Source organism: Scyliorhinus torazame, chromosome 8 (genome assembly GCF_047496885.1).
Source record: "Scyliorhinus torazame isolate Kashiwa2021f chromosome 8, sScyTor2.1, whole genome shotgun sequence".
Taxonomy (NCBI): Eukaryota; Metazoa; Chordata; class Chondrichthyes; order Carcharhiniformes; family Scyliorhinidae; genus Scyliorhinus; species Scyliorhinus torazame.
Genome location: NC_092714.1, coordinates 242,524,637 through 242,536,656, shown reverse-complemented (window position 1 = coordinate 242,536,656; position 12,020 = coordinate 242,524,637). Strand labels below are relative to the sequence as shown.

General features: G+C 46.9%; 1 protein-coding gene across 4 annotated transcripts in view; it reads left to right on the top strand.

The window, feature by feature from the left end:
- Positions 1-2,523: 2,523 nt before the first annotated feature.
- Positions 2,524-12,020, top strand: part of l3mbtl1 (L3MBTL histone methyl-lysine binding protein 1) — a 147,462-nt gene continuing 137,965 nt past the window's right edge. For 2 of the 4 annotated variants that reach the window (XM_072515027.1, XM_072515024.1), the window contains exon 1: positions 2,524-2,689. The gene's annotated coding sequence lies outside the window, so the exon portion shown is untranslated. Of the gene's footprint in view, positions 2,690-2,945; positions 3,160-12,020 lie in introns of those variants that run through there. The other 2 variants (XM_072515026.1, XM_072515025.1) reach the window with 2 other exon arrangements.

The window sequence follows — 12,020 nt, the reverse complement described above, 5'->3', positions numbered from 1 at the left end:
TATAACAATCTTTGAAGTTAACATTTTCAAGTTTTTCACAGCAGGGATGACAACATGTTGGAACATCTAGTAAAGATATTCAGTATAATAAAACCTAAGAATTCCTAGGACTAAGCTTCCAAAAGTGCCATTTTTTCAAAGCAAAATTCAGAAAGTAACAGGTACAGCTGACAGCTAATTAGCATCCATTTCAGCACACATGCACACTGCTGTTACAATCTTCTAACCACATACCCATTGCAACTTCGTCCAGGATGAAATGTACAGCACCACGTTTTTCCAAATGGAATGTTCACTGTGAGTGAACATTTTTGTTAAAGCAAAATCAGATCTCCTTTTGTCTGGCAAAACATTGATTATAAAATACACTGCATCTCTCAGGCAGAGCAATATTTGGCTGAGCAGGGGTCTAGAATTCCGAAGAAGTGCCACCTACTTTATTAGTATTTAATGTAGTTACTGTAAATTTGGGACAGCAGTTGACTCCTGCATTAATTTCTTATTGTAGGTGAACAGACATTAGCTGAAACTGCAATAATGCGTGGCCTCAGGTGATTTGTAAGTGGATGGAAAACAGCTTTGTTTTTTACTGTTTAAAAAATGAAGTGTTTGCTTCTTGCTTTGTACAAAGATTTTGAAAACCCGTTTACACCAGCTTTTATCTTGAATAAAAAGGTTTGTCAGTTGAAACTCGGGTTTGAATTTTAATTTTTTAAAACATTTTTAAAACATTGCATCTTGCATTGTTAATCTCTCGCCTTGCGAACTGGTTACTGTTAAACAATTGAATAACATTTTTGCAGTATATGGTTCTGCAAAATATTTTGAAATACATTCTTGGCATTTGGCTGTTTGGCAAGGCTGGTATTTAATGTCCACTCATAAGTGTCCTTGAGAAAATGGTCAAGGCTCACATTGTAGTCTCTGGTAAAGAAGTCGCAGGGCTGTTGGGTCGGAAACTCCAGGAATTTCCCCGACAGGTGTGTCCAAGTCTGGATGATGTATGACTTGGGAGATCATGGTATCCTTCATGGGGAGGTGGGAGACATGTTCACGTGGTGCTGCTGAAGTGGTGGATGTGTGGGCTGGTGGAGGAGGTGCTGATTAAACTGATCATGTTGTCCTAACTGGTGTCATCTTTGCCTGTTGCAATTGTCTCTATTCAGGCAAAGGGACAGTAGAGATTTTGGGGAGACAAAAGGTGACCCACTTTGCTCCAAAATACCCAGCTTCTGGTCCCTACTAGCCAGTACATTTTGTGGGTAGCCTAATCTGGTTGATGCTAAACACTCCTCCCCCCTCCCCCCCCCCCCCCCCCCTAGAGTGTTGGTGAAAGAGTAATGGAATATCAAGGAGAAGTGGGTAAGTTGTCTCGAGGATGGTTGTTCCAAGCAGTTCCAAAATATGAATGAAGACAGTTGATTTCATGTAAAGTGTATTAATAATTTCATGTAATTAGAGCAACACACATTTTCAAATGTATTTCTTTACTTTTTATTTTCAAACTGGGGTGTATAATTTGCTCCTGAATAATCATGAGACTTTTCCCTCGCTGAGATTTGCAACTGGGACCAGTTCATGGCCCAGTTTCATATTCAGAATAGTCATCCATGCACTTACATGGCTGGTTTGTCAGTATTTCAAAAAAGGAAAATACAGCAATATGATGCAGGCAATCTTGGAGCATATATTCCTGGGTGTGCAGATGGCTGGATACAGTGTTAAGTTTGCTCTGGCCATACCCTCCATGCCACAACAACCAATATTCGCACAAACTGAAAGCATAGTGCCAAGTACTACATGAGAAATTCTTTGAATATAAAATGCTAGTTGCAATCAAAAGACTCATTTTATAGCTCAGTTTCGCATAAAATGATTTGCAAGCATTGAATTTTGGTCTTGTGTACTTCAAGGAATGTTAATAAAATAACCCAGTGACTGAAGTTGACGAGGGTGTTCTGAGTGTGTCGCACCAGTTTTGGAAAGTCATGAAGTTTTTTTTGAGAAAAGTTAAGATTTTGTTTCGGAAAGTTGAGATGAGAAGGACTTGGGTACAGCACATTACACGCAATGTGTTATTAGTTTTTTAAAATCGCATTTCAGCTCGATAAAGACAGGTACAGACGACCCCAGTGTTGCATTGAACTTGCAAAGACAAATAGATCAAACAAAACAGCGCAATGACCACGAAAGGTTTTCTTTGGACGCAGCAGCACTAAAAATTGTAAACTTAAAATCTGACAACCCTGGGAATACCCACCGCTTTGGGCTGGCTGGTTATAGGGCTGCGGTAAACTCAAGGTGCAAATCCTGTAGCGCGGTGGTAGGCTCTCAGCATCCAACTTAATCTGGTGTTGGCAGATACAATTCCTGTGCCTTCATTAATCATAAAATTGCAAGCGATTAAATCAAGTCCCGGCGGCTTATAAGTTAAAAATAAACACTTGGTTTCCCAATGCATCTAAGGAATAGACTTAAAATTTTAAAGTAATCCTTTAATAAAAAAAAGCCAAATCGAGCAAAAAAAGATGGAAGCGATGGGAATTGAGGATGGAAGCTTCCGATGTTCCAACATTTTGGAAAAAAAAAATCTGCAGAAAGGGGGTGACTCCGCCGCTGAAAACACGGCACATGCGCCTATCAGCACTCAGCCCCGCAAGCTGAGACGCGGCGAGTGAACATTGTGTCGGTAAGAAAAGCAAATTATTTCACTCTTAGTAAAATAACATTAAAAGACTTCAGTTAAGAGGAAAGACCGGTTCCAGAGGGTCAAATAGCGTCAGCTTTTATTTGACATTTGTTTCCATATTCCTACCAAATTGATTCATTTAAGTTACATTGTCATATCGCGGGTGTCAGTTTCTAACATTATATAATACACACATGTGGTCAGGGAATCAACGGGAGCTCCGCACACGTTTGCTCCAGTGTATGTGTGCGGCTGTGGCAATTCGATATCTTCCTAATGCTGGCAACTTTTTCGTTGACTGTAACCCTGCTGAGAATTAATAGACAGAAGATTGGAGGGGGGGGGGGGGCACGACAGAGTGGATCCATCACTCGAATCTCAATTCGGCGTGTTCATATGTATCCAACTGTATCCCACTTAATTTTACTGTGGCTTCTGTTCTCTGGCTCGCTGTCAGCTCCGCCATTTTGGTAAGAAATAAAACGCATTGCATGGTTTTATTAGTCAATAAATATGAATGATAATTCCTAATGAATGGTCATGACATTCACAGGTATATCTGGATTTAATGCTTGATTTTATCGAAGGGTTTAAAGGGGGAAAAATGATCAGATCACAGGATCCATTTTGCCATTTAAAACCAGCGTTTTGGTGACATAATTATCGTTGGCTTTAATCCCCCCACCCCCCGCAGTCTGTAAATGTAGTTTTTAAGGCAATTAGCATTCGTTTTCAGAAATTCGGTCAAGAGATATTTGATTTTTCCAACCATTTATGTTACTGAGTGCTGGCAATGAAGGGACGTATTGGCAAGCCTATATTTATGTCATTCGGTATATTTTGAAGTTAATTCGTGTGTTATGCATTATTTGTGCAGTTAAAAAAAAAACAAAGCAGATTTAGTGCTTGCTGAATGCCGTGTCTCATCCCACAGTGCAGTGAGATGTCTGGTTTAAATACAGGCACATACCAGAATCAGCAAATTAGCAGATTGTGGAAATTCTCGAATTATTATAATGCTTTTAAAAATTGCTGTATTTCAATTGAATACAATTATACACTTTAAAATCCTTAATTGGAACAATGAAATTTCCCCGGTGGTTGATTAAATCAGGGAATAATTGATTTTAAATTCATTGGCATGGGAATGGAGTTATGTTAAAAAAAGGAAAAATAATCAGAGTAGTTTACTTTTCAGAGATATGAGACCTAGGTAAACTAGCGATTAACTGGGCAATGCTGTTGACAAATATTTACTTTTTGATCGATAAACAGCTATCCTTTCCTAGTTTGACAAGACAAAAACAAATAAAGAAAAGAACCATATGGACACTTGAAATCTGAAATTTAAAAAATGCTGGAAACACTCCAGGTCAGGAAGTAAATGTGGAAGAAACATTTGAGGTTGATGACCCTTTTATCATAACTAGAAGATATTAGAGTTGGGCAGCTTTTGAGTAAGATTCTGACAGCCTGTTTCTGTCATCACTAAGGGCACCTATTTCCACCACTGTCATATTGCTTGATTTTGCCCCTGTATCAGCTGATCTGCTAAAATCCTCATTCAAGTCTTTGTTTACCTCTGGACCTGAGTATTCCAACACACTCCTGGCTGGTCTCCCACATTCTACCCTCTGTAAACTTGAAGTCATCCAAAGCTTTGCTGCCCAAGTTTTAACTCACAGCGCCAGGGACCTAGGTTTGATTCCAGCCTTGAGTGACTTTGTGGAGTTTACACGTTCTCGCCGTGTCTGCGTGGGTTTCCTCCCACAGACCAAGATGTGCGTGTTAGGTGGATTTGCCATGCTAAATTGCCCCTTAGTGTCATGATAAATGCGCAGGGTTATGGGGATAGGGTGGGGGAGTGGCCCTAGGTAGAGTGCTCTTTCACAGTATCAGTGCAGACTCGATGGGCTGAATGACCACCCTCTGCACTGTAGAGATTCTGTGGAACAAGCCCCATTCCCGTAGTATAACTGCTTTTGACCTGTATTAGCTCCTGGTCAAGCAAGAACTTGATTTAAAAATTCTTACCCTTGCTTTCAACTTCCTCCTTGAACTTGTCCCATCCTATGTCTGCAATCCCCTTCAGCCCAACAACACTCTAAGATATATGTTGTCCTATAATTCTGGCTTTTTGTGCATCCCAAATTTTAATTGTTCCGGTGAAGCATTTTGGGGTGTTTTATTTTATTAAAGGTTCTATATAAATATAAGTTGTTAAAGTGCAGAGTGGACGGAAGAAGTTGGGTGGTTGTGGGAAGTATGATGCAGGCGAAGAGAAAGGAGCAAAAGAGAGAGTTGGTGGAGTGATTAAATGGCAAAGGTGATGCTAATGTTGAGACAAAATGAGGCAATAGTGAGACAAATAAACAAATGATGGGTCCAGAGGGTGTGCTCATAGTTAAAAGTGGTATCACTGGTGAGATGAGAGTGACTACCCTTGACTTCAAAGCAACATCTGACTGAGTAGCAGCAAGGAGCCAGAACAAAATGAGTCAATGAGAATCAGGAGGAAAATTCTCCGTTTGGAGTCCTACCTAAGACAAAGGAAGGAGGTTGTGATTGCTGGAGGTCAATCATCTCTGGGCCGGGACATCACTGCAAGAGTTCCTCAGGGTAGTGTCCTCAGCCCAAACATCTTCAGCTGTTTCATCAATGACCTTCCTTGCATCATAAGATCAGATGTGGGGATGCTCGCTGATGATTGCACAATGTTCAGCACCATTCAAAACTCTTCAGACACTGAAGCAGTCCACGGGCAATGCAGCAAGACCTGGACAACATGCAAACTTGGGCTCAGAAGTGGCAAGTGACATTTGTGCCACACAGGTGCCAGGAAATGGTAATATCTGATGACAGAGAATTCAACCATTGCCCTTGACATTCAACAGCGTTACCATCGCTGAATCTCCTAATAACATCCTGGGGGTTACCATTGACAAGAATCTGAACTGGACTCACCATGTAAAACTGTGGCTACAAGAGCAGTTTAGAGGGAAAGGATGCTGTTGCAAGTAACTCACCTCCTGATCTCCATAGCCTGTCTACCATCTACAGAGGCTCACACCATCCAGGACAAAGCAGCCTTCTTGCTGGATGCTCCAGTCATAAACATTCACTGCCTCCACCATCGACGAACAGTGGCAGCTGTGTGTACCATCTACAAGATGCACTGCAGGAACTCACCAAGGTTCCTGAAACCCATGACCACTATCACCTCGAAGGACAAGAACAGCAGGTGCATGGGAACCCCACCACCTGGAAGTTTCCCTCCAAGCCATTCACCATCCTAACTTGGAAATATAGGGAGGACTTCATCCAAAACATTTCAAGTGTCATTTTGGTGAGTTTGGTGGGGTGTTTCCGACCGGCGTTTTGGGTGAGATCCACACCGGTATTCACCCACACTTCGGGTGCAGGTAGGTCCCGGGAGAGGCCTCGGCACGCGAGGCATCAAAAACAGAATCCCGCTCAAAGGGGGTGTGACCAAACGGCACCCACCTTAATAGGTTTAGCCTCCCCAGCGAGGACGAAGCCGGGAGACATTCAGTATTGGTCCACACAAACATTTGCCAGGCGGAATGGCACTCGGGGGTCTCCCGGGGCCCTGGGTGGCCAGGGATAGTCAGAATGGCCCCCCTCCCCCTGGAACACAGGCACATTGGCACTGCCCAGCTGGCAACCTGGCACTGCCAAGGTGCCTAGCTGACCCTACCAAGCTGGCAGGAGCACTGCCACACTGGTAGAGAAAGGGTGCCGGGTGAGGGACCTGAAAGGGGAGGGAGCCTCTAAGGGGGCATGGGGGCCTGAAGAGAAGAGACCCCACAGAAAGGTGTCCTCACTTGGGGCGGGAGTGGGATAGTGCCCAAGTATGTGGGGGGGGGGGGGGGGTGACATTGCCCATGGGTGGGGGACCCACAAGCTCACTTAGAGGTCGGGGCACCCTTTCGTAATGGCGGCCCCCCTCTGAGATCAGCTCTTCAGTACTGAAAAATATTCGAAGTGTGGGCTATACCGGAGAAACTCCCCAGGGCCCAAAAAAGTGACTAAGTGTTGTTTGATAGCATTGGGGAACTCCCTGAAAAACCCACCACAAATGAACTTAGAAATCTTTCCATAAAATTCCGCCCTTAGTCATTTTTTGGGCCTTGGGGAGTTTCTCCCTAGTCCAGCCCACACTTAGAGGGTGCAGTCCGACGACCACACTGTGCCTGAAAAGCAGCTTGGCTCAGCACGGCGCAGAATGGCCGATAGAAGCCGGGAAACCCCGCTCCCGGGATCTACCCGGCTCGCAACACCTCGTAAGATCGAACGCGGTCTCATGAGACGGTGCAGTGTAAATCGCCTTGGAAACCTCGGGCGAACACCATTCACCACTAGTCCCCGCAAACAGGGATCAGACGGAACGGCACTCGTGGGGGTCTCCCAGGGGATCGGAGACCCCCAGGTGCATGCCCTTTTTGCACGGCAGCACTCTGGCACTGCTGGTGCCACCTCATATATCATAAAATTTACAGTGCAGAAGGAGGCCATTCGGCCCATAGAGTCTGCACCGGCTCTTGGAAAGAGCATCCCACCCAAGGTCAACAACTCCACCCTATCCCCATAACCCAGTAACCCCACCCAACACTAAGGGCAATTTTGGACACCAAGGGCAATTTATCATGGCCAGTCCACCTAACTAGACGCCCTGGCACTGCCAGCCTAGCACCCTGACACTGCCAGTCTGGCACCATGGCTGCCAGCCTGGCACTGCTCAGATGACACTGCCAGCAAGCAAGGGCACTGCCAGGGTGCCAGGTTGGCACTGCCAAGGTGCCAAGCTGGCATTTTCTGTGTGTTGACGATCAGCACTGCCAGCAAGCAAGGGCACTGCCAGGGTGCCAGGTTGGCATTGCCAAGGTGCCAAGCTGGCATTTTCTGTGTGTTGACGATCAGGCCGGGGGTGTCCTGCCTGGCTGTTGGAGGGTGCAGGGCCGCGGGGGTGCAGGGGACCCTCCTATAGTACGTTGGGGCTTGTGGGGGGTTTGGGGGTCGAATTCGGGGCCTCGGAGATTTGGATGCCATTTAAAGATGGCCTCCTAATCTCTTGCTATACTGATGAATTCCGGCGAGCAAAGCTGTTCAGTGTTGAAAACGGGGCTGTGTGTGGCCTCAGCCGTGTGATCCCATCTGAGACCCCTTATTAGCGTAGAGAAACACAGAGCTAAACACCCTCGCTATGGGACCTTGTTCCCTTTTAGTTGAAATGCGCACAGAAATATTTTCAGCAATGGGGAGCTGAACTCGCTGGTGAGACTGGCTCCTCAGGGATTGGGCTGCCATTTTAAAAGTGCACTTCTATCTCTAAGTGTGCTTGAGGGTCCGCCACATTGCCCACCCACTGACAATATCACCCAAGCACACATGGGCATTTTTACACCCCACCCCCCGCCCACCAAGTGGGGACACCCTGCTATGGGGCCGCTGAGTGCCTCCCACCCCCCCCCCCCCCCCACCCTTTTGGGTCCCCCCACTTTTCAGGGCTTTCACCCTTCAGCCCCCGAACCTTTATGAGACTCCTTCATGCCCACCGTTTACCCCCCTACCTTCATAACCTTCCTCACCCCCCCCCCCCTTTTATGGACGTGGCCCACCTCAGGCCGTGACCCTTGGCAGTACCAAACTGGCAGCAGGATACTCTGGCACTGGTACCCTGGCAGTGCCCCTACTAGCCTGGCAGTGCCAACTGAGCACCTTGGCAGTGCCAAGCGTGGTAATGCCAAAGTACCAGGCTGGCAATGCCAAGATGCCCAGTGCCAGTGGGAGTGCCAGGGTGCCACCATGCTCTGTCCCCGACCATCCAGGGGTCTCCAATGGCCTGGGAGATCTCCCCCAGGTACCGTTATGCCTGGTGTAGAAGCCCGCCGGCGGGAACAGCAGAGGCACCATCACCAACGCCCCCAGACTGGTACCCCTACATGAGGCTGCCTCCACCCACTCCCAAGTCGACACCCCCCCCCCCCCCCCCCCCCCCCCACCACCACCACCACCACCACCACCACCCACTTCCTTATCATGGCTATGTTAGCCGCTCAATAATAGTTGCTGAAATTCGGCAGTGCAAGCCCCCCTTCCTCCCGGTTCTGCTCGAGCATCACCCTCTTCACCCGCGGGGACTTGCCTGCCCATACAAAGCCCAAAATGATCTTGCTTGCCCTCTTAAAAAATGAACATGGAATGAAAATGGGGAGACACTGGAACACGAATAAGAACCTCAGGTGGACCGTCATTTTAACTGTCTGTACTCTCCCAGCTAACGACAGCAGGAGTGCATCCCACCTCCGAAACTCCCCTCGCATTTGATCTACCAGCCGGGACAGCTTCAGCTTGTGCATTCGACCCCAATCCCATGCCACTTGTATTCCCAGGTACCTGAAACTGGCCCCCACCAACCGGAACGGCAGCTCCCTCAGCCGGTCCCCTTGGCCCCTCTCCTGAACTACAAACATTTCACTTTTTGTCATATTCAATTTGTACCCCGAAAACCGGCCAAATTCCCCCAGGGTCTCCATGATTCCGTCCATCCCCGGCATCGGGTCCAAAGCGTACAAAAGCAGGTCATCTGCATACAATGAAACCCTATACTCCCTCCCCCACCCCCCGAACCAGCCCCTTCCAACCCTCTGAAGCCCTCAGAGCAATTGCCAGCAGCTCTATAGCTAGCGTAAACAGCAGTGGGGAGAGGGGGCATCCTGTCTCGTCCCGCGGTGCAGTCTAAAATAGTTGGAAGTCGTCCTGTTTGTCCTCACACTCTCCTCCGGGACCTGATATGGCAGCCTGACCCAGTCGATGAAACCCACCCCAAATCCAAACCGTCCCAGCACCTCCCATAAGTAGTCCCACTCTACCCAGTCAAATGCCTTCTCCGTGTCCATTGCCACCACTACCTCCACCTCCTTTCCCTCTGGCGGCATCATGATCACCTTGAGCAATCTTTTTATATTCGCCACCAATTGCCTACCTTTAACGAACCCTGTTTGGTCCTCCCTAATAACACTCGGCACACAATCCTCAATCTTAGTGGCCAAAAGCTTTGCCAGCAGTTTGGCATCCACGTTAAGAAGGGAGACCGGCCTATAAGACCTACACGACTCCGGGTTCTTGTCCCGTTTTAAAATCAAGGAGATGGTAGCCTGCGACATCGTCTGGGGCAACACCCCTCTGACCCTTGCCTCATTAAAAACCTTGGCCAACAGCGGCCCCAAGATCCCGGAGAACTTTTTATAAAATTCTACCGGGTACCCATCCGGCCCCGGGGCTTTACCTGACTTTAAGAGCCTTTAATATCTCCTCAGCTCTGATCAGGTCGCCCAGCCCTTCTACTAGCTCCCTGCCTACTTTTGGGACTGTCAGGCCATCTAAGAAGCGTCTCATCCCCTCCGGCCCCGCGGGGGGCTCCGAGCTATAGAGTTTGCTATAAAAGTCCTTGAAAGCTCTGTTCACACCCGCCGCATCCCCTTCCAAGTTACCGCCTCCATCCACCACTTTACCTATTGCCCTAGCCGCCTTCCTCTTTCTGAGCTGCTGAGCCAGCATCCTGCTGGCTTTCTCCCCATGTTCATATACCGCACCACTCGCCTTTCTGAGCTACTCCACTGCCTTACCCGTGGACACCACCCCAAACTCCGCCTGTCGCCTCCTCTGTTCCCTCAAGAGCTCCGCACTCGGGGTCCCCGCATACCTCCTGTCAATCTGCAGGATTCTATGACTCTATTTGTCTTCCACCTTTCATGACCTGAGTATATCCCAAAGCACTTCACAGCCAATTAAGTAATTTGGGAAACAGAGTAGCTAATTTGTGTATGGCAAGCTCCCGCAAACAGTAATGCCACAATGACCCAATCATTTGTAATGTTGACTGAGAGCTAAATATTGGCCAGGACATTACTGATAACTCTGCTGCTCCTTTTCAAAGTAATTCTGCCTGAGAGGTAGATGGGGCATTCGTTTAATATCTGATCTGAAAGACAGCACCTTTGACAGAACAACACCCCCTCAGTACTTCACTGGGTGTCAGCTTAACGATTTTCATAGAAACATGCATAGAAAATAAAAACAGGAGGAGGCCATTTGGCCCTTCAACCCTGCTCCGCCATTCATCATCATCATGGATGATCATCAAATTCAATACCCTAATCCAACCTTCCCTCCATACCCTTTGATCCCTTTAGCCCCAAGAGCTATATCTAACTCCTACTTGAAATTACGCAACATTTTGGCCTCAACTACTTTCTGTGGTAGTGAATTCCACAGTTTCACCACTCTCTGGGTGAAGAAAGTTCTCCTCAGCTCAGTCCTAAAAGGTTTACCCCTTATCCTCAAATTATGGCCCCTAGTTGTGGACTCCTCCACCATCGGGAACATTCATTCTGATTTTACCCTGTCTAATCCTATTGAATTCATAAGTTTCTATGTGATCCCCTCTCATTCTTCTAAACTTCAATGATTATAATCCTAATCAATCTAGACTCTCCTCATATGATAGTCCTCAGTGCACCCCCTCCATATCAAGAACATTCTTCCTCAGATAAGGACACCAAAACTGCAAACAATACTACAGGTGGAGCCTCACCAGTGCCCTATACAACTGCAGTAAAACATCCCTGTTCTTCTCCACACATTTGCTCGCTATGAAGGCCAACACACCATTTGCCTTCTTTATTACCTGCTGTGCCTGTGCACTTACTTTCATGACTGATGCACGAGGACACCAAGGTCTCGCTGAGTATCCATCTCTCTCAATTTAAACCCATTCAAATAATAATCTACCTTCCTATTTTTGCTACCAAAGTGGATAACCTCACATTTATCCACATTATACTGCATCTGCCATGCATATGCTCACTCACTCAGTCTGTACAAATCCCGCTGAAGCATCTCTGCATCCTCCTCACAGCTCACCCTCCCACCCAACTTTGTATCATTTGCAAATTTGGAGATAATACATTTAGTTTCCTCATCCAAGTCATTACTATATAATGTGAACAGTTTTGGGGTCCTAGCACAAATCCCTGCGCTACCTCACTAGTCACTGCCTGCCAATCAGTAAAAGATCCATTTATTCCAACTTTTTACTTCCTATCTGCTAACCAGCTTGCTATCCATCTCAAGACACTACCTGCAATCCCATGCTCTTTAACCTTACATAGTAATCTGCTATGTGAGACCTTGTCAAAAGCCTTCTGAAAATTTAAATAAACCACATCCACCGGTCTCCCTGGTCAACTCTACTAGCTACGTCTTCAAAGAATTCTAGTAGATTTGTCAAGCATGATTTCCCTTTCGT